General features: G+C 37.1%; 1 pseudogene; it reads left to right on the top strand.

The window, feature by feature from the left end:
- The first annotated feature begins 1,941 nt into the window (after positions 1-1,941).
- On the top strand, positions 1,942-2,520 carry LOC149224144 (uncharacterized protein At4g28440 pseudogene; annotated as a pseudogene).
- Positions 2,521-23,450: the final 20,930 nt, after the last annotated feature.

The following is a 23,450-nucleotide window of genomic DNA, read 5'->3' as shown; positions in this document are numbered from 1 at the left end:
ATTGAAGAAACCATGCATGCAATGAGGGAAAAGTCCAATTCAAATTGGGAGGCCAACGCCTCACCAACCACTCCTCCTAAGGACTTCGCCTTGGACTTCTTCAATGGAAAATTTGTAGCAAAGTATCCCATCTTGTGACAATGAAAGAATTTAACTTTTGCCATGTCCTTCTTCTTACCTCCAGATAAGAATCTAATTTGGAATGGGAAATTTTACCTTTCTGCTTCCTCGCCTTAATCACTAAGGCATAATTCTCATCATCACCAGTCTTTGATGCAGAGTCATCCTTGGTCTTCCTCCTGATATCATCATGCATCGAATCCAACCATAGTCATTCCCAATCTAGCAGCATCACCTGACCATTAACAGAGTCCTGATAATAATGTCAACTCTTTGGGAGTCCAAGAAGAGAAATGATCACCTTATCCTCCTCAGAAACTATGATTCCAACACTTCCAAGTTCCTCCTAAAATTGAGTGAACTTGGTCAAGTACTTTGGAATCGTCTCGTCTTTCTCCATCTTTATTTTATGAAGTTTATCCTTCAGTGCCAACTTCCTTTGATCATTGTTATTCTGATACATGTATGTTAATGTTTTGCACATAGCATGCGGGGTTTCCTTTCCATGGAGACTTGAGACAATATGATCTCGAACTCCCTCAAGGATTATCCGCCTTTCCTTCACCACATACTTCTTCCACATGGCCAAGTTCTGTCCATCAGTAGCTGCTGGTTTAGAATTGCTCGTCCAAAAAAATTCTTCAAGCCATTATCCTCTAGCACAACCTCCATCCTGTCCCTCTAGGCTATGAAATTCGAGCTTCCTTGCAAGGAATACTCAATCCTCAACCCATGGAATGCCATCTGCCTATCCTTAAGTATGTATTGAAAATTCAACATTCACCTGTAACCCAAAAACTCAAAACTTCAAAATCTCCTATAGATACTATTCTCAGCTCTAATACCATGTGGGATATCCTATAGATTCATAAGCTAATGCAATTTGCTAAAGCAAGAGACGAGAATCTAATCCTACTCTTTACACTGGAAGCCCATGAACATCATGCAAACAATAATCAATATACGAAGAGAATCAAGGGAACATAACAAAATAAATATCCAGGGAAAGCCACAGCTCAAAACCCCACTATCTCTTTTGTATTAATACAAAAAATCAAGATGAAATTACAATTATTGTTCTCTCTATAACAATCCCAGAACTCAACAAATTCAATCTTCAACTCATAAGCAAGCTCAAGGACAAATCTTAGCCTCTTCACAAGCTCTCCAAGTCTCTATTCCAAAGCGTAATTCCTATGGAGGATAGCTTGTACTTAAAGGGAAATAAACCCTCTAAAAATTGTGCAATCCCTCAAGGGTCAATTCCTGAATGCATGCACTATCAGTGCAACTCAGAAAAATCTAAAACAAATAGTACAATGTCTGTACACTCTAGTCTCAACTGGGTCTTTCTCATATTCGACATGCATTAGATTCTGAACAGTAAATATTCAGTTAACTAGAGTAGCATTGGTGGATTTCATTAGTGACACCACTGACTGCTAACTCACTATTAGTTCTCTCAATCAGTTTGACAACTAATTTAACTGAACTAACTCATGAAACTCAGTCTTCTATTTTACAACTCACAATTAACTCATACTAGACTCCTACAATAGGGAGAACATACACATGACGACAAAAGTCTTCCAACTCGAATTTCCTAAGTTAAGTAAGTTTAATAAATTTAATTTAAGTATTTTACGTTTCTATGAGAATATAATTCGAACTTAATTTCTAGTTTAATTCAAGGACAAATTAAATTGGACTCTCTTGTTTCCATTTCTCAACACCAGGGTCATCTAGGCACAGTCTTGTTGTGAAAGTGTTGAGTGCACAACTTATTCTTGAAAAAGGCTAACCTGATGCTCTGGTCATCAGATGCATATTGCAAAGTTCCTGGTAGGAGATCTCAATAAGCTTGTTTTCACAAAGGTTGACCAACTGACATTTGGGTCATCTGGGCACAATTTGGTTGTGAAAGTGCTTAGTGCACAACTTGTTCTTGAAAAAGGATGACCTGATGCTTTGATCCATCAGATGCATATTGTAGAGTGCCTGGTAGGATATATAAGGAAGCTTATTTTCACAAAGGTTAACTAATTGCCACCTGGGTCATCTGGGCGCAATATGGTTGTGAAAGTTTTGAGCGCACAACTTGCTCTTGAAAGAGGCTGACCTGATGCTCTGATCTTTCAGATGAGTATTACATAGTGCCTGGTAGGAGATGAAACTGGGACAATTCTCTTCACTGCGAGGAATGATCAAGTTGATATCATGAAGCAAGGAACTACAATTATCTTTTGTAATGCAAAGATTGATATGTTTAGGGGTTCAATGAGACTTGTTGTTAACAAGTGGGGCAGGATTGAGGCAACCGAGCCTGCAGATTTTGTTGTGAAGGAAGACAATAATCTTTCACTTGTTGAGTATGAGTTGGTTGATGTGCCAAAAGATTAAACTTTTTGAGCTGAGCTAGGAGCTCTCCTAGCATTACAGTTATGTAATAACACTTCAGAGTGATATCAAGTGGTATTTTTTAATGTAAGACTCAATCAAAACATAATTAATTTTGACTATTTCCATGACATAGGGGAGGACACAGCTACAATCAATTACTCATGGATATTTACCTACATTCCATATATTAGTGTCATTAATGAATAATTGGAGGTGTATGGATCCATTTCCATGATGAAAATTAATTCGGAGGTGTCGAGATCGATTTCCATTACGCAAATCTACTATGTCAGCGGTTCCATCTACTCCACTGCTTCATTCGTGCCCTTGGGCTGACCAATTTTCATAACATACATACATTAGTACCTCAAGGAGAAATAACTTATGTCTAGTAAGTTCTTTAACTTTGAATCATTTTCTTTTGACATTTACGTTGATTTGATTCCTCTGTGGTACCACAAATTTGGGTGTAATCAGTTTTTGGCAATAAAAATGGATTTTTATGTCCAATGTTGCATGGTACCTTTAGATTAATATTAATGATAGTTTATAAAGCCTTTCTCCTACCTTCTAACACCTACGCATTTCTTTTCCTTTTGGAGATCCAAACTATTATTTTTTTTAAGGAAAAAAATCCTTATATTTGATATTTCTGAGAATGAAATTAGAATATACATTGTTCAATCTTGTACGCACTCAGACCTCTCTTGTTCTCTGCATTGTCTACACTAGTTAGAAGACTAAATCCACAATTTTCAGTCTTATTGTAATGTCTTATAGACAACTATTCCATCAAAAAACATCAACCAAACATCTTACTTATCTTGTGAATTTAAAACTCACAGTTCTTACAATGGATGTGAAAAACCTCTACCAAAAACCACCATATGGTACCAAAAGACCAGCTAAATGTAAGTTTCTTTTTGTAGCTGAAACAAGGGTGCCTCCTTTGAATTCAAGTTAAGTTAAGCAATCTTCCTGCAAGAGAGAAGCTTCTTTAGACAACTTATTTGCTTGTGTCTTGAATTCATGGTATACATGTGAAAATGAAGTAATTTCAAAAGAGGCTTATATCTTTGGGACAATCTTCATAATTGGGAGTAGACTGAAATTACCAATGTTCCATCTCCATAGACCTAAATTTTTTTCCAGTCCTCTTTCCTCTGCAATTTTCAACAAAATCCAAGGGGTACAAAATTCAAGTCGATTGTTTGAACCTTGGCCAGTAGCATACTTTAGCTTAAGGTAGTTCATAAAGTCAAAACAACCCCTACTCCACATATACCATGGTTTCCTTGACTTTCTCCATTGAAGAAGCCTCAAGATATTTCATGGTCAATACATGGCATTAATAAGATTCTACAAGAAATATATTTGAGAAGTACTTCATTATCAACTCAATCCATTCTAACCTTGTGTGCTACCTCTGTAGATGTGATAACCAAATCCTGAAATGTCATCTGATTTTAGGTCCCCCAAATCCCATAATCAAACAAGAAGGTAAGAGCCTTATATGTTGCTATTATCTTATCATATAACCAGTCATAAAGCCAATCAACCAAAGTCATCTTTTCCCATTTATATTTTCCCACTTGTCACTTGAGTAACCTCATTATAGACTTCTCTAGAAAAACTATAAGTCACATATAACTCATCCACAATTTTCTCACTACTCTTGTAAAATATACATATGCATGTCCCTACTTAGTTTCTCTTCTATTCATTATACAAGGTGAACAATTTATTGCTTATGGAAAACCACGGGAGAATGATGTAGATTAGATATGGTGAAGAAATCTTGGAGGAGAGGAGTTTAAAATAAAGAGCCAAAAGAATAAAAATCCTATTTAACCCAGCCATAGTGGAATAGGTGAAGAAATTATATAAGGGTAGGATTTTCCATAACAGGTAGGAAGCGCCCAATCTATTGGAAGGAAGAGGAAAAAATAATGAAAGGAGAAATGCATTAGCAATAAATTTGGTGCTAAAAAATCTCAAAGAGGACATTGACATTTATGTCCCAAGGTCCACTAGAGAAAGTGGGAGAGGTGGAGGAAATGGGAGGTATTCTCTCGACCATGAGTTGTTTGCTGAGAATGATTTGATCCAATCTTCTTCTCGTTGAAATATGAAAGGAGGCTACTTATGCTTGGGGATCATTGAGTTTATTGTGGATTCTTTGGGTTGATCACATTGGTTCTTGTTAAAGCCATAGCAGTCTTGAACATTAAACTTAGGATCCACTGATGTTTAGGTCAAATTATATGGTGAATTTGTGACAATGCAATACAATATCAATATTTATGTTAGAGTTTAAGTGGTTAAACTACCTAACAAGTAGGGGTTCTATAAATAAGTTAGATATGGTGAATGGTGTGTGCGTTCGAGATGTAAGGATCAAAATTTATCATCAAATATTTTATATTCCTTTTCCATCATTGTCTTACATCTATGTGTATGCCTTGACCATATGGCCTTGATTTTGGTTCAATATTATTCCCTTGAGATTTTTGTTTTGTTTGGATCACTATTTTTTCTGATGATCGTGATATTTTCTCTCACCTCCAGAAAATCCCTCTTAGTTCAAGTACCACTTGTGTCTCTAAACTTCCATGATGGATTACTGTACTACCATGTTTATTGTCATTAATGATTTTCCTCAAAAAATAGATACATTTATGTAATAAATATCCAACTTACAAATATTTTTTCATTTTTAGATAGACACATGATGGATTTAGCTAAGCTGATAAAGAATATTGGCACAATAATGATAGAGATTTACATTGATGATTGACATCTTCAGTGCAGAGGAACTTGCTGTAATAAAATATTGAAAAACTAAAATTTTTCTTTCTTATCTTCTTGATGGTGAATACTATATAGGATATACAAATATAGTTCATCATCCAACTATTTTTTTGGCATTGTTTCCATTTGTGTTAGATATGAAGTGCCTTTCCCTATTTATTGCTTGATGCAAAACCAAACTTGTATGCATCTTTTCCTTCAACAATGGCCTCAATTCATTACTGCATCTCTTCATTGGTTGCTACTACTTATCATAGTTGAGGTAATCCATCTCAAGAATTGTAAAATCTCTCTAGTGACAACATTTTAAACCAAGGGTTGAATTCCTTATGTATGGTGTCGAGGAATGAATATGCATTATGTAGGTCCATGTAAGAGATATGAAATGTAGATATTTTCACATGGGATCATTTGTTTGTCAATTTACCATATTGTTAATGTTTTAGGAATTATATTGATAAATTTTTCCTTGCATTTAAGGTTCCATGTGCAATTTTGAAGTTGCAGTTGTTTAGTGAAAGCTTTAGAAATTTTGATGTATCACGTAAATTTTTAATTCAGCTAGAAAAACAACATTAAAGTTATATCCTAGAAGCACCACTTGAATTGAAAAATGTTAGCAACATTAGATTCAAATGGGCATGCCATACACATAATGCAGTGGGGTTTTTATCAACTATTGAACGACCACACATTTATGATTTGTAAATGGCTTGCCATAATCTCCACGTAGAAATAGAGGAATGTTTTAGTTATCTAAACACAAAGTTTATTAACTTCAAACATGCTTATTTGACTAAAATATTCTCTTACCAGCAACAAATGCTAGGGCCTAGGGAGTGTTTCTGGGAAAATTAGTGTCTTGTTGAACATCTAACCCTCTAGGTTTTGTAGCTAGCCTAGAAACAATAGTTTAAAGCAATTCAATGATCTTTCCTATGAGTGATAGATAAGAGAAAGATTGTAGAGGACCAACCTATAACTTTTTCTTGATCCTCGCTTGATCTCCCTCTCCTTTGGCTGATCCCGTAACTCATCCCCATACTTAACACACTTGGAGAGTACCTGCACAACTACAACAAAAAATAACTGTCAAAGCATTGTGATCTATCACAACATAAACATTATAGAATTAGAGATATAATGAACATATGAAAGCATTTACAGTTAACACAATCAATTGGGAAAAATCTCGAAGAACTTTATTGATAATAAGGAGAATTACAACCCAGTTGTCTGATCTAGCACCATACTCCCAGCTTCAATCCTTCTTCACCTTATGAATTAGCAAGAACAGACCAATAGTAATGCAATGCTCTCTCCTCAATACTAAAACTAGCAGCACTTCCTTACAACTCAGAATAATTCAGCCTCCTCATCTCTTAGATGGGAGATCCTTTAATAGATAATTGCAAGATGGTGAGTCATCATTGGGGATGATGAATTCCATTCCATTTTTTGAAATTAGTTCTACAAGAGAGGGGAATTGGGGATGGTTTCCTATTTCCCTTAGTCATCCTTGGGTGAATTCAAAGAGGCAAGTGGCACAGGAGAAGTTTCTAGAAGATTCCATGAGCAACCAACAAACAAACTGTCCCTGAAATATGTCTAACCTCTCCCATCGCACTTAATAAAGGGCCAAACTATGATGCATCTTATTTTGACACTGTAGTAGGTGAGATGCATCTCACCCTAACACAAGGCCTTTAGATATGGTTCAGTTTTAGGCACTTTCTAGATGATTTCTGAGATGAAACTTTTGGGGAATGAGGCATTCAAATGACTAAGTTTCTTTAAGGTATAAAATAACTCTTTTAGTGGTTGATGAGCTCTAATATCATCAACATATGAGTTTGGGGTTGATATGCCCTAATATGTCTATAACAGTTGCCCCCTAAAGCATGAGGTCGTAAATGTTCATGTCAGGTGAAATGCTTTATCATGAGGATCAAAAGTTTCAAACTGGAAGGTGAACTACATAAATTACAATACAATACATCATAATAATATGTTTTTTCATGAACTAGCAGAGGGAGGCATTCCCATGCTCAACTTTATAAATTTTCATTTCATGTACATAGATCAGATAGTCGTCTGCAAATACAAACTTGTGATTCTACAAATATAGAGTCATAATCCATGATTAGCATGACCATCTGTGTAGAGCCTTTGTACACTTGATATATTTGTATCCCATAATATATCATAGCCTGGATAGATGAAACTAGATCCGGGGTCTTCAAACTCATTCAATCATCGCTCAATGTACAAATCAAACCATGTGAAGAGATGTTCTGAGGTCGAACATGGAAAGACATCGCCTGATTACCAGCCAATGATGTGAGTTGTTAACAGACACGAGAGGGATCACTGATTGTGATAATGATCCTCAAGATACTACTATCCATTTCACGTGGTATGAATACATGATCCGGTGTCTAACACCACGCAAAATCTTTCGGTCGAAGGTTATTGATGTCAAACTATCACCGGAAGGGAGAAACTTGCCATTGATGTATGCAAGATTCAAAGCACTAGAAGGGTGTTTCTAAATCAACTTCTTGGATAATGAGCTGATGCCGATAAGAAGCAACTCATCGTAGGAGGGCCTTGACGTATCCCACATCTATGACAGGAAATGAAGCAAATGATTTCTGGAGGTGAAAATGAACTGATGACACAAGGTTCAGGAATGGCGTCATGAAAAATGAAGGTTGGAGGTATTGCAGTGTATGAGACATTGACTGGATGACTTCTCAACTAGATGATTTCTCAACTGGATGACTTCTCTTGAACATGTCGGCAACACTAAGATGAATTGGTAGCATTAACCCCAAAACATGGACGGTATGAAGGACCAATGGTATGATGACCGAGAAACAGAATAACCCAACCCAAATCAATCATGGAGATGAAGTGAAAGTGTCATGTTCAAGAGCGACTTGCTACCATAAACTCTTCAAGATTTTTCCCCTTTTTCCCCAGTCATTGTTGACCAGTACCTTTTTATTTTTTTCAAGCTTGAGGAGGATAACATATTCTTGTTCTATAATTCGCCCTTTAGGCAAACCCGTCGCTATTTGATGTTTTAACAAGTCTAGCGACAATGAAACTCGGTCTTGTCTAGATGGACAAGTTTTTCACTATTATTTTAATGAGCTTAACGACAAGGATAACTCAGTCCTTTTCATGTTTAGAAAGTTTGAAGATAGACGACAAGAAAACTCTATAATTTTCTTTTTCGTAAAGTAATCCCTCAGGTCCAAAAAAGGATAAAATAATACAAGAGGGATGACGCTTCCAACACTTTAACGAGCCAGAAAAGACAAGCGTTCGACAATATTTTCATGTTTACACAATCTGAAAAGGGTTTAAAGAGGACTCTATAGTTTTTCTTTTTATTTTTGAATCAAAGCTTGAAAAGAAGACAAAAATTTTGCTTGGTGGTCAAAGATGCTCAATTCACCGTTTAGCACATCAGATTCTATCGACAGTTTTTCAACCTACTCAAAACTGCATCAAATTGATTAAAAATACATATTTATGGATGAAAAATGAACTAAAACTAACATTTACTTGAATTACATGGAAAAGTAAACATAAAAGTAGTTTTAACATTTCATTTCAAATTTTGGATTTTGGAGTTCTGAAGCAGTCCCCCCCCCCCAAATTTCACCAGTCGATTGTGAGAGATTCTGTGAACCATTTCCCCGCACTGTCAGGACCTGGTAGGAGCTATACTTGTGCTCTTCAATTTCATTCCATATTTTTTCAATTCTGGGCAAGCTTCCCCATCTTTCTGGGCCTCTAGGGTTTCAAAAAAAATTTCTCCAATCATCGCACTTTGCCTATATCAAAAAGTGCAATGCATAGTGAATTGTCAATAGGCAACATAGTATGCATCTCACCTTGCTCAAAGGCTAGGTGAGCTGGGCACAGAAGGGCAAGTTTGTACAGTGTTTTTTCATCAACTTTTGAACTGTTTTTTGCCAAAAAAGGATCCTAACTCACCTGATGTTTGTATTTTAGATATTTGTTGGAACAAGATGGTCGCTTCATGGTGAGAACGAGAACATGAAGAAGAGGATATGATTGCTTTACATGACCAGGGCACAGTGGATACATTAAGGAACTATGGTTTACTGAAGTTCTTCCGCTTATCTAGCATGAGACAATAGATAAGTTTGTTGCAGTATCTTCTTCATGCTTGGGATATGATTGACCAGGTATTCCAAATCAGGGGTAGATCCATTCCTTTCACGATCGAGGATATTTATTTTTTGATGGGTTTTTCGAGACATGGCGCCCCTCTTTCACTATCAGGATTCACTTGTGGGGGTGAACCATTGAAAGATTACATTCGTCAGTTCTGCAGAGATGGATCCCAACCCAGCAGAGATGGCGATATTAATATCTGAGATGTTACTGATCAGCCTTTGAGGACCATTATTTTTACCCTTGCTAGATTGGCCGGTAGCACAGCCTTACACTTAGCGAACAAATCCTACATGCAGTATGCCTTGGAATGCTTGGAAATGAAGGTATTCAACTAGTGTGAGGCGGTACTTCCTATCATGAAAAATCAACTGTCCAAAGTAAAGATTGAAAGAACCAAGAACTTTGGTTATGGATCCATTTTGACTACCTTTGCTTTGGAAATAATCCCACTTATGCAACCTCAAAACATTTCACTGGGAGTGCCAGGACCGAGAGAACCATGGATGCAGTGGTGGGTTGACCTTATGGCTAGGCATACTAGCCAGTCACAGGCCTCGTTCTCGTCTACCTTTTCTGAGTGGTTCGACTGCTAGGAGATGGTGTTCGCAGAGTACCCATATGTAGGGATGGATTTCCAAGGCGATCTGGATTTGGCATTACCACATCCTTTCTTCTAGTTTTCTATTTTTTTTGTATTTTTTGATTGTTTATCAAGACTATATAAACTCATATATGTGTGCAGATATCGAACCAGTTCAACCAATGACACGCCCATGGGAGGAAGATACTCCAACGGGTGAAGCTGTAGGGAGAGAAATCCTTAGGGACTTGGACATAGTGGAGACCCTTGCACAGCTGCAAGATCAGATAGAGGAACTTACTCTTGGCATTCCAGATGTCTGGGCTGATGAGCTACCTATGAGGCTACAGTGCCATACTACTTGTGTACCAAGTCGCTAGAATAGGCTCCTACGCATGATAGCACAAGTGTTGACCTGTTATCACCAGCATCACTAGACTAGGATGTTTTCTGCATTCATTTTGAGTTTTCGGGTCAGATGACCAATTTTGTCTTGGACACAAAACATTTTGTGAAAACTTATAAACAACTATCTATTTTGACTTTCGGAGCTTTATTTTGGCTAAATTATAAAATCCTAATGCAAATGTTGATGTGAAATGCTTTCTTTACATATGCTGCAAATGTCTATTTAACACATAGTTTGCTAATGAATCAGTCAATGTGCTTAAGTTTCTGGAAATGTGTTGATATTGAATGAAATTGAAATGTCTTTCCAAAATCCTAACTCTTAGGAACATGCGATGAATAGTTTGGTTCTGAACAGAATAAATGCCAGTAAGTTGTAGAATGTCAAGTTGTGAATCTAGCCTGGCAATGATTCGGCGTATGCCATGTGAAATGGCATCAAAGAGGAGCTCAGTCAACGTGCTATACTCAGTGATGTTTTTTTTCGATCGACCAATACATATCCCTCTGAAACTGACTAACTCACTGCTTGGAGTGAAGATGGCCCAGGCTACAGAAGATAGGTTCTACGTGCTACGACTAGCTCCATTGGCATACCCAACAAATGGTTCCAAAAAGTTTGACATCTGCAACAAATGTGAAGTGGATTACCTAACTAAAATGACAACTCTAAAAGAAAACACACAAAAAATGCAATGAAAGCATATGTACCGTGAATTTTACTACACTTAATCAAGCAAAGTAACGTTTGAGATACAACCTGTTTTGGGGCTGTGACAGTGGAATCCCATCATAATCGACTAACTCATAGGCTCCTTTTGTCAACACACGTTTAACGATATAAGGGCCCATCCATAATGGTTCAAATTTCCCTACTCCTAATTTGTCAGAATCCTGATCGTAAAGCAAGACCAGGTCACCTTCTGAGAAGACAAAAGGCTTAACATTTTTGTCATATTGTGCCTTGATGCATTTATTATGTGCTTCATTAGCCAATGTGGCATCATGACGAGTTTCGTCCAGATGGATTAATTCCAAGAAACGAGCTTCTTCTTCAGAAGTATCGGGCAGTAGGTCGATTGCGAGCTTGAGGGATGAGATTTCACACTGAATTGGTAAGACTACTTCTAGACCATACACCAACTGAAAGGGTTTAAATCCAATCAAATTTCTCACCGAGGTTAGGTATGCCCAAAGAGATGAGTACAGGATTAAATGCCAATTCTGCTTATGGACTCCAATCATTCTTTGCACCATGCACTTAAGGACATTTTTGCTTGCCTCAACTTGTCCATTAGCCTGCAGATAATACGGAGTAGAACTATCATGGGACAGTCCTAATATGGTAGTTAACTCGATCATCATGTGATTGCGAAAATGCGACCCATGATCTGTGACTATAGCCTGTGGCACACCAAGTATAGAAACTACATGATTGAAAAAAAAGAGAGCAGTCATTTTGCCATTGTTGTTCAATGTAGGCATTGCCTCGACCCATTTTGTAAAGCAGTCAATAGTGACTATAATATACCCATGCCCCCAGCCGAGGTGGGGTTACACGTCATGAAATCGATGCCCCATTTCGTTAATGGGCCAACAGCAATGACTAGATGCAGTGATGCAGGTGGTAATATGGTTTTACGATCCAAAATCTGACAATCATGGTACTTTCTAACTGCAAGTATGCAATCTTTGAATATGGTGGGCCAAAAGTAACTAGCTCGTAAGATTTTTTGTGCATAACCAGATAAATTCCCCCCACAAGCACCTGAATAACATTCATTCAAAGCTTTTACGGCCTCCTCATGCGTAAGGCACCTTTGTAAAATCGTATTGACACCACGACAATAAAGTGTATTACCAATGATCAGATAATCTTTGGCTTGGTATAGAATACATCTCTATTCAAAGCGATATGTATTAGGCCTAAAGGCTTGGGTTTGAAGATAGGCCAGTATATCTCCATACCACGGATCACTTGATGATATCAGAAACAGAGACTCATCCACAATTGATGCTTCTGATGTTAAATCGCTGGAGGATGAGGGAAGGTCGCAAAGTAACTCTACAAAGACGAGAGATTTCTTTAATTTTGATTTGATGAACTCCAAATAAAGCTCCTACAAGATGAGTATCCATTTGGAATATCTGCCCCCCAACAATTGACATGACAAGATGTATGTCATAGGGTTGCAATCTGATACAATGGTAGTTTTGCGAAGGAGAATATAATGTCGAAATCTCTGTACAGCTTGGATGGCTGCTAAAGCCAACTTTTCAATGTAAGATTACTTGCTTTCTATATAATTAAAATTGTGACTTAAATAATATATAGGATGTTAAATTCCGTCATTTTCTTGCACTAGAACCATACCAATGGTTGTATCTGCAACAATGAGATACAGGTAAAAGTCTTTTTGATAGTTGGGGGCATACATTAATGATGCTTTTATCAGGGAATCTTATAGAGCATCAAAGGAAGCTTGTGCAACCTAATCCCAATGGAAGGGTACCCCTTTCTTCAAAAGATGTGTATAACCTTTAGTGAGCTCAGCATAATTTGGAATGAACCTCCTCAGAAAGTTTGCCTTCCCTTGAAGTCTTTGGATTTGTAGCAAAATTGAAGGTGGAGGCATGTCAAGAATTGCCTGAAACTTTATTGGATCGAGTCAAATTCCATCCTTATAAACTACAAAGCCAAGCAGTCAACCAGAGCCGACAGAAAACACACATTTGTGCAGATTGAGTCTTATCTTGTAGTGTCGGTAACGCAAAAATATGGCTCTCAAATGTTGCGAAATCAGTCTGTTTTCGTGAATGAGCAGGAAGATCATCAAGATATGGTTCAACTATGTGTTTGATGTCATGGAAGGCATAATTCATTGCCCTCTAAAAAGTTTCCCATGTGTTATTCAATCCGAAAGGTAATTTACGATATTTGAATGTGCCCCACAGACATATAAATGCAGTTTTTGATTGGTCTTGTGGGTGGATATTGATTTGATTGTATCCGAAAAATCCATCCATGAATGAAAATATTTTGCATCTGGCACATTCGTCAACAATCTGGTCGATAAAGGGTGTAGGATAGTTGTCCTTCAAACATGCTTGATTTACATCCCTATAATCGATGTACACTCTTATCGTTCCTTGTTTTTTCATCATAGGAACAATATTCAATACCCAATCAATGAAAGGTATAGGTTAAATGAAGCCAACACGCAAAAGGTTTTCAACCTTTGTTTTAATGGTAGTGGCTTTCTTTGGATGAACAGGTCGAAGTCGTTGATGTACTGGTTTGACATCAGGATACATTTTGATCACATGCTTAACGATGCTTGAGTCAATGCCTAGCATTTCCTCATAAGACCATGCAAAGACATCTCTGACTTTGTGAAAAAGAGCACAATAATTTTCTAGCTATGATGGAGAACAAGATTTGCTGACGTGAATATTTTCTATAAATTGGGCTTGGTCAAAACATTTATGGAGATAGTTTCTTCAATGTTAGACAAATTTCACTCAGAATCGACTGTATTTACAGAATTCAATAAAAAATCAACGATTGAATGGTGATGGATTTCTTTTGAATAATCTTCACTGTCATCTCGAAGGTGGGAATGATGATGATAATCTTCCCATGGCGTCTCTCCTATCATCATTGATTGGATGATTCCTTCCTCTGTAGAATGTGTACAAGACCAAGGATTAGAAGAGGTGCCATATTCTAAAGATCTATCTACCTAAATACCCATTGAGTGCGGATTCGGGTTTGCCGCACAAGCCCAATAAATTGATTGCTACAAATATTCGATGGGGATTCGCAGCAACACCTTGCAATGATCATCACTCTCAAAATAGTTAGAACTCTTCTTAAACTCAGATGATGTAGAAGAGATCATGTTGCAAGTTTCCACTATTGCCAATTCCATGAAACCAGATGGTGATGGTAGGGAAAAAATACCCATCAAGGAAGGATATTTTAGGAGACCTACTCCAACATTTTGAAGTGATTATGAATTTCCATGTATCAATGGAATGCTTCCAGTGGCTTGTGAACTATTAGCAAAAAAGGCTAGTTGGTCGATGACTATGATTCCACCTTTGAAGGGAAATGCAATCGTTCGAAAGTATGTGGACACAACTGCAGAGATAGCATAAACCCAAGGCCTTCCTAGTAAAATATTGTAATCAAGGAGTCCATCAACGACCTCAACTTCAATATCTATTGTTTTTGCCCCTAGCTCTACTTGCAAGCTACTTAAAATCCCGTATGGAGTGTACATTCTTCCTTCAAAAGCTTTTAGTGTTGTTGGTGATCGTGACAAGGGTGGTGAACCAGGAGTTTTCTAGCAACTCATTGACATAATACAAGTAGATGGCCCCCCATCAATAATGGTTTGATGAACATTTTTGTTGAGGGCTTCTACCTGTATAAGGAAAGCTAGTTGTGCTGGTAACTATGGTGTATATCCTGTATGATTAAAGACCACAAGATTGGAATCTGTAGGACTGATCCCACCTATCACTGATAACAAATCCTACTTTTAGGAGGGACAATTTTGCAATACCTCGAGCTTCGACATAGTGGAAAGAGACTAAGCCAAATCCTCCATTATATTATAATTTTGGGCTGCTCGAGCATGAGGATTAAATGTCGATTTATGTACAACTCCCTTTGGTGGTTTAATTGTTAATTCAGGAATAATGGGTGGAACAACTTCTAGTGAAGTTGTGGTCAAAGAACTAGGTTGATCAGTAACTTGGTTGTTCGACGATGATGAATTCCCGTAATCTTTACTCCTTATCAATACCAAAACATCATTTTGCTTATTTGCGATGGATAGCATAAGCACTTGGGATGTGGAAGCATTATCCATGGCAACCAAATGTGTTTCTGGGTTCAGAAATGGGTCTGTCAACACCGATGAGGTATTCGAAGCCTTTAAAAGTTTAGAAACCTCATATCGATGTGGACAATCTCTCGTAAATTCTCGTCATTACATATTAAACATGGACAATGAGGTTTCCTTGCCGTTGTAGGGGTTTCAGATGATTTTTCAGGAGTGGAATTCTCTTGTTTCTTCTTATTATTCTTCCCTTTCTTCTTGCCTCCTGGTTGCTTTGGATTTTCTCCCTTGTCAGATGACACAACATTAATCTTAGAGGCAAGAGTGTTTTTAGATGAATTTGCATTTTGACTGGAAATAGTAAGAGCTCGACCATATGGTCCTCTCGCCATTTGTGTGCTCAAGGAACCGATCACGCCATTGTCGGCATGAGAGTCCCTACTCGTTTTTGGAGGTGGTAGAACAGTGAATGCTGGTCTAGGTGCATCAGGAATTTTGTCATAGAGTGTGCCTGACTGTGTATAAATCAGATCCAAATATTGGGCATGAGCAATGACTTTCTCTTCTATGGCAACTCCTCCATTTTCCACATCCTTAGTGATAGATGGCAATAAGGATTTTATAAACCACTCAGCTAATAGCTGATCAGGAACATATGTCTTTACCATTCAACAACGATGCCACCACACATGAATATGATCGGATATGTGAGTGTAGGTAGTCTGTTTAAAGTTGGTAAGAATTTATGTTCTAGTTTCATACCTGATAGGTAACTGAAAGTGGGTTAGAAAGGTAGTGGCAAGAATGGTGAAGTTATCAAAATAAGCTCTAAGAAATTCAATATACCATTTTGCAGCTGGACCAGTTAGCGTTCCCTGGAAAAGACGAAGTCTAATCGAATCATCATTTAGGGTGTTCGATGAACACCACAAATGAAAAGTCATTACATGATTCGATGGGTCTTCTCCTATATTTCCATTGAACTTTGGAATTTCAGATGGCAGTTTATGTGGAATCATCGGCCACCAAGGGGTGTATGCAATTGGATCATTTGTGAGCCGATTCAAATGTGGTAGTTCTAAAGTTGCTACAAATGGAAATTGTTGATTCAGGTTGGGTGGAGCATACCCAGGATAAGATGGAATCGCTTGAGCAATAGGTCTTTGCATACCAGCATATGGCATCTGCATCTGGTATCCTTGATAAGGTAACCAGATATAAGCTGGTTTTTGATAACCAGTTTGGAAATATGGTTGTCTGTAACCGACAAAGCCTTATTTCCCAGATCGTTGATATGTTTGATATTGTCCCATACTAGTTTGAGCTTGGGAACCAAGTCCAAACTAAGGATGGGATTGCTAGAATTGAGGTTGTTGATATTGTGACAGCCACAGTTGTTGGACCGTTTGCTGTTGTCCAGTACTGGAAGATTGACCAAGTTGTGGATTAATTATACCCATGTGTGTCTTAGTCATTTCGGATAAAGGAACACTAACCTTAGGTTGTTGTTGAGCCCCAAAAACAAGAGGTTGTTGTACAACAACCTGAGAAACTTTAGCCCCTTGCCTTGAAACCTGAGGTTGCAAGGAAGAAGGAACAGTTTGAGGTTGAGATACAATAGGTTGTGCTTGTGATTGCTGTACATTCATAACAGTAGGTGTAGTGGGAATATTCGACACAAGTTGGATTGGTTGTGTTGGATATACAACCCTTGGTTGATCTAGCAGTACTGGCAACCAACCACTAGCTGTGATTCCAAGTTGACCTGAATACTGTGGGAAACTCTCATATGGTTGTCCCCCGAAAAAAGGAGGAAACGGTTAGTAAGCATATTGTTCTCCATATGGTGGTATTCCAATGTTTAAAGGATACATCAGTCTTTGATAATTGGTTTTTCCAAATTGATACTGATATGCAAGGTCAAATTGCTGAGTTTCCATGTGAGAAAAACTATATTGAAATCTGGACGAATAAATGGAAGACCATGGTGCTGAAGCAACCCCTGAGTGGGTTCCAACTAGTGATTGGTAACCAACCAGAACAAATGGTGCACTATACAAGTGTGACTCAGGTGTACCAGAAAACATTGAATGAGTAGCAGTAGAAGATTCTACCGTAGCTGCATCAAATGATACATTCTTGGATGTTGACAGTTGTTCATACATGGTTAGCTTGTCCAAAATATCTCCTAACGATTCGACAGGAACTCATGATGAAGTAGGGTTAAAAGAAGAAAACTCAAGAGTAGTAGGATACAAATTAATCCCAGTTCCAAAATGAAATGGGGTGTCAGAGGGAGGATCCTCTACTATCTCCTCTATAGCAATCAAACCAAGTGGAAGAGGTTGATCATCAGGTCCGTAAAAGATTTCTGGAGCTGAAGAAGGTGTAGTTTCTGCAGTTACAGATGCTAGAGGGGTGACAACTTCTGGATACTAAAATTCAAAGTCCAGATGTTCAGGTAAATGAACTACCGTCTCAAAGGGAGGTTCTTGAACAACTCCTGGTTCAGATGTGACCTTAGTTTGAACTGGAATGGGTTCCAAATGAACTCTAGATGGAGTTGTTTCAGGTTCAGAAGTAGTTATTGTTACACTAGCATTAGTTCTAATGTCCTTTGGTAACTGCGAAACTTCCTATTTAAAGGTGGATGTAGCAAAAATAATTAGAGTAACTAGAGTCCCTGATGATGATGAAACGAATGTTTCAAATAACCCAGATGAACTAGACTTAGTTAAACGAGACCGCTTTGACTGAATTGGTTTCGCTTCCAGAGGAAAAGACGATTGACTCACTAATCTCCACGAACGACGGGGTTTTGATTGACTTTCTTCCACGATTGTAGATTACTTGATCAACTCAAAAATAAAGTAAGAGAAATTATGTTATTTCGCGGCAATTTATTTTAAGGACACTTGGACACAACTTTACTTTTTCAGTTTTAAAGACTCAAGAAAAAGCTAAAGATGACTCTAGTCGCCTTCGATTTTTAATGAGCCTGAAAGGACAAGTGCTCAAATGGAGCTTTTATTTTAGAGAGTCGAAAAGGAACGAAAGTGACTACTCTGGAGAATATAGACAAAAAGGTTTACCAGACCAATCACAAAACTGCAATATACACCTTGGTGATAAATTAAAGAGAAATTACCAAGGACTTATGTACGGCAGTCAATCTTCCCCAATGTTGTGTTCAGTGCATTGTGATCAATAAGGCAGCAGACTCAGTTTCCTATGGATAAAGGATTTAAGCCTATTGTGGTCTCCTAATATATATGCGATGATACGGGGAGCACAACTCCATGCTAGCACTTGTCATATCAAAGAGGAGGAATCACCCAACCTTCAATGAAAACAATAGCCACGAGGTTTAGTGACGCCGGAACATGTCTCTAACCTAGACCTCTAAATGTGTTGCGTTAGATTCCAAATCATTGTCAAGTTCATTGAAGTTCATTTTAAAGTTGATCTTTCTTAAAAAATTTCCTTTGATGGTTCACCACGTGATGTATCATTTGAAATTTTGAAAGATGCAATATACAATGATAAACAATCTTTTCATTTATTTAACCAATGAAAATCCTAACTACAAAGGATAGAGCATAGAAATGCTTTTAATGCAAACAATAAAGAGCACTCACTAATGCAATTTACCTAAATCATATTTTTGCACACAAACCAAAAATGCCAAAATGAAAATGCATGTATTTGTTTTCAGCTCTCCTTAATGTGAATGATTTAAGAAGGAAAACTAAATGCCCCAATGACTCAAAATGTTTCACTCAAAATGACAATTTTCGATAATTTTTCTTTCAAAGAGGGAAAGGAAGACTCAAAAAGACACTTTCAAACTTCAAGAAATATTTTTTCAACACTTTGAATAAACTCAAATCAAATCAAATGCATTGAAATAGTTTAATCAATAAGCTTATGAAGGAGGATTTGCGACACTTCACTTTTTGACGAAAATGGAAGACTTTATGACACTTTTTCTATCGAAAACGACAAATTGACTATCACTACTTTTGAAAATGGATTGTAAATGAAGAAAAAACACAAAAAAACATTCACTAATCCTAGAGTAAATTGAGACTGATCTAAGTGATGTAAGTTGACTTCAGTGATGAGGTATTGTTCGAATTTAGTAAACAACCAAAACAAGTCTGAAAACAAGTCAAAAACCCTCAACTCCCAGATGGGAAATTGAGTTCAATCAATCATCGCACCTAGCCTTTGCAGAAAGTTAGATGCATCACACTTTGCACGCTCGGGACATGAGATGCATATTAAGTCACAATGGAAGATAGTACGATGGTCAGGGAGCGCTTCTGAAAATGGTTTTGGCTCAAATTTGCAGCAGTTTTCAATGGATCAAGCTTGGTTTTGATGAAAAATGATAAGCAAAGTATGATGGAATGTCCTAAGAGGCTACTGAGCTACCAAATGGGCATCTAGATGTGTTTTCAAGTTAAATGTTTAATTCATAAACTAAACTAGAGATTGACTAAAGTAGCATTTATCTACTATGCAATTGCATAACAAGAGCAATTCGAAAGCTTCTTGGCTGGCTTCAGACTCTGTCTATAGTTTATATAATTCAACATGGAACATCCAATAGAAAAAAACAATCATCTGTCTTCCCCAGCGGAGTCGCCAATTTGTTTATGGGAAAATTAGTGTCTTATCGAACGACTAACCCTCTAGGTTTGGTAGCTAACCTAGAAACAACATTTTAAAGAAATTCAATGATCTTTCCTATTAGTGATAGATAAGATAAAGATTGTATATGACCAACTTGGAACTTTCACTTGATCCTCGATTGATCTCCCTCTCCTTTGGTTAATCCCATAACTCCTCCCCGTACTTAACACGCTTGGATAGTACCTACACAGCTACAGCAACAAAGAACTATCAAAGCATCATGATCTATCGCAACATAAACATTATAGAATCGGAGATATAATGAACATATGAAAGCATTTACGGTTAACACAATCAATTGGGAAAAATCTCGAAGAACTTTATTGATAATAAGGAGAATTACAACCCTGTTGTCTGATCCAGCACCATCCTCCCAGCTCCAATCATTCTTCACCTCATGAATTAGCAAGAACACACCAACAGTAATGCAATGCTCTCTCCTCAATACTAAAACTAGCAGCACTTCCTTACAACTGAGAATAATTCAGCCTCCTAATCTCTTGGATGGGAGATCCTTTAATAGATTATTGCAAGAGGGTGAGTCATCATTGGGGATGATGAATTCCATTCCATTTGTTGAAATTAGTTCCACAAGAGAGGGGAACTGGAGATGGTTTCCTAGTTCCCTTAGTCATCCTTGGGTGAATTCAGAGAGGCAAGTGGCACAAGAGCAGTTTCTAGAAGATTCCATCAGCAACCAACTAACAAAGTGTCCCAGAAATATGTCTAACCTCACCCATCACACTTACTATAGGGCCAAACTACGATGCATCTTATTTTGACAGTGTAGTAGGTGTGATTCATCTCACCCTAACACAAGGCCTTCAGATGTGGTTCAGTTTTAGGCACTTTCTGGATGATTTCTGAGATGAAACTTTTGGAGAATGAGGCATTCAGATGACTAAGTTTCTTTAGGGTATAAAACAACTCTTTTAGGGGTTGATGAGCCCTAATATCATTGACATATGAGTTTGGGGTTGATGGGGGAGGACTCATTTGGGACTAGTAGTTGGGATGATTTAAGAGGATCCATGAAGGAGAAACGAGAATTTCTTATTTAAAACTATTGCCAAATTTTTGTGATGCTTTTTTTCTTGAAGAAGATCCTGATCAAGAGTGTGATTTGTTGTTTTTTTTTAAAGAGAGTGTAATTAAAATCTCATAGTTGAGAACTTAACAAAAAACATTTAATCATTTTCAAATAAAATATTACACATTTTTTATGAGTGGACTTTTTTGTCTTGAATATTTTGTCTTCAGTTGTGAGAGTTTGCATTCCACATAGCCATTTCAAGAATATGACTGGTAACTTTGATGTTTTCATTTGGGTTATTGTTTCTTAGAAGTTTAAGCTTTAAGGTTTGCAGGATTCCATTGCTAAGGATGTAGATTTCAAATCAGATGAAAGCTTGGACAATGATTTGTGGAAGATGGCTTTGTTCATATATTTTGAGAGGAAACAAAAAGAAGAATAAGAAAAAAAAATCTCAGAGGTGACAAAAATAGGTTTAGAAAAATTTGATAGCCATGAAATGAAACAATTTTTCTAAGACTTGTAGTTCAATACTACTGTAATCCACTAGAAAATTATTCTGTAACATTTGAAAATGAAGTGTTGACTTCATGTGTTGCGAATATTGGTGCTAAAGTTGCATATGTTTTGTGTATTGAGGATCAAGGTTTTATGCCATCAATAGGTGTGATTCTCCCGTCTGGTGGGGAAGATATATCAAGGTGTCTCCTTGATCACAATTCTGTCATGATGACCCTCAAGAAGGTCTGGTGTTATTTCTTATGTTGTTGGTGAAATAATCAATGACCCACATTGTCACATGCCAAAAAAATATAGTGTTGTATTTGATAAAACAAGTGCCCTCACAAAAGGAAAACCCTTTGTTACTACTGCTAAAGTTCTATCGTAAATGTAACTGGGAGAATTTCTCAAAATAGTATCTCCTTGGTGTAATATTTAACAATAGAATTTTAACCTTATCCATGCAATTATGACCTTATTGCAATCTTATAACTTCATCTTCCCATTCTAAAACTGGAGGTATTACTGAATTCCCACCAATTATAGCCATGAATCCACATTCGTTGTCAATAACATTGAAGCACCAAAAACACATGATATTTTTCAAGAATTCAATGCCAAATTTAATCCTGACCATTTACACAACTAATCCAACAATCCTCAGACTTCCTAGAGAATTGAGTTAGGGTTCACTATATAAGTTCAGTGGTTTTCAAATAGAGGTTGGATATAAAATGATTCCCAAGCTAGCAAAATATGTTCCACTCTTCCACAGGCAATAGAGGTTTAGATCTAAAATGATTTATTGTTTTCAGTATGGTCCAAACTAGATTTCATTAGATTTCTATGGTTACCTCCACTTCAAATGCATTCAACAAAATCAATTCAAACAGAGTTGAGCAGTGAGCATCCATTGACAAGGGTAGTGGAAGACTATATAGAACTTTCATTTATTTTGTGAGACACCTACAACTACGTATATGAAGGGGTTTGGGATCAAGAATATTTATTGTTTAACTTCCAAAAAAATTTAAGCTCTTGTCAGAAAAAGTGTAAGATGTTTAATAAATGGGATAACTATTTTGGTTGGTAACTGGAAGATGATGTGTGAGTGTGGAGTGTCTACACCTTCATTTTTAGAGGATTATTTTAAGGATATGGAATAACATGCCAGAATAGGAATTTGGGTGGTGTTGATAAAATACTAGTGGAAATGTTGGCCATTTCTGATCCATTTAAAAAGGAGGCAGTTGTTGTCATAGAAGTTCTAAAGAAAATGGGCATACACCCAATCATGGTTACAAGAGATAACAAGAAAAAACTCAAGTTGTTCTGCAAGAGTTGGGTACTTAAGATGTCAAGGCTAAGGTCATTCCTACTGGAAAATTTAAAACATTAGTTCTCTTTAGAAGGATGGAGTTTATGATATGCAATGGGAAGCCATATATAAATCTTAGGAACTCAGTTGGGTGAACAAGAAGAAATTCTCATTTTCAGTTTCTTGGATGAAAACTTTCCAAAACTTAAAATTAATGTAGCATTGAAATGAAGCACAATAGCCCACATCAATATCATATCCCGAATATATAAAGATGCCAATTTTGTAGTATTCTGAAGTTATTTCAAGAAAATGAAATCAGAAGGCTTCACCCGAATCTCACATTTACAATACTTATAGAATATATGGATGATGGGGGATGTTAAAAAACACATCGTTGGCTCTACCCTAGATAAAATACTTTAACTAGAAATAGAGATCATCCAAATAGACATCTTAAATTGGTTCGAGCTCTAGATCGACAAAATGTTGGTCCCCTACCCCTACCATACA

The sequence above is a fragment of the Pinus tabuliformis genome, chromosome Q (genome assembly GCF_031772625.1).
Source record: "Pinus tabuliformis cultivar Carrire ecotype Pingquan chromosome Q, CPIR1, whole genome shotgun sequence".
In the NCBI taxonomy this organism is placed as follows: Eukaryota; Viridiplantae; Streptophyta; class Pinopsida; order Pinales; family Pinaceae; genus Pinus; species Pinus tabuliformis.
Note: the sequence above shows the minus strand (reverse complement) of the source record. Positions and strands in the feature narration are given on the sequence as shown.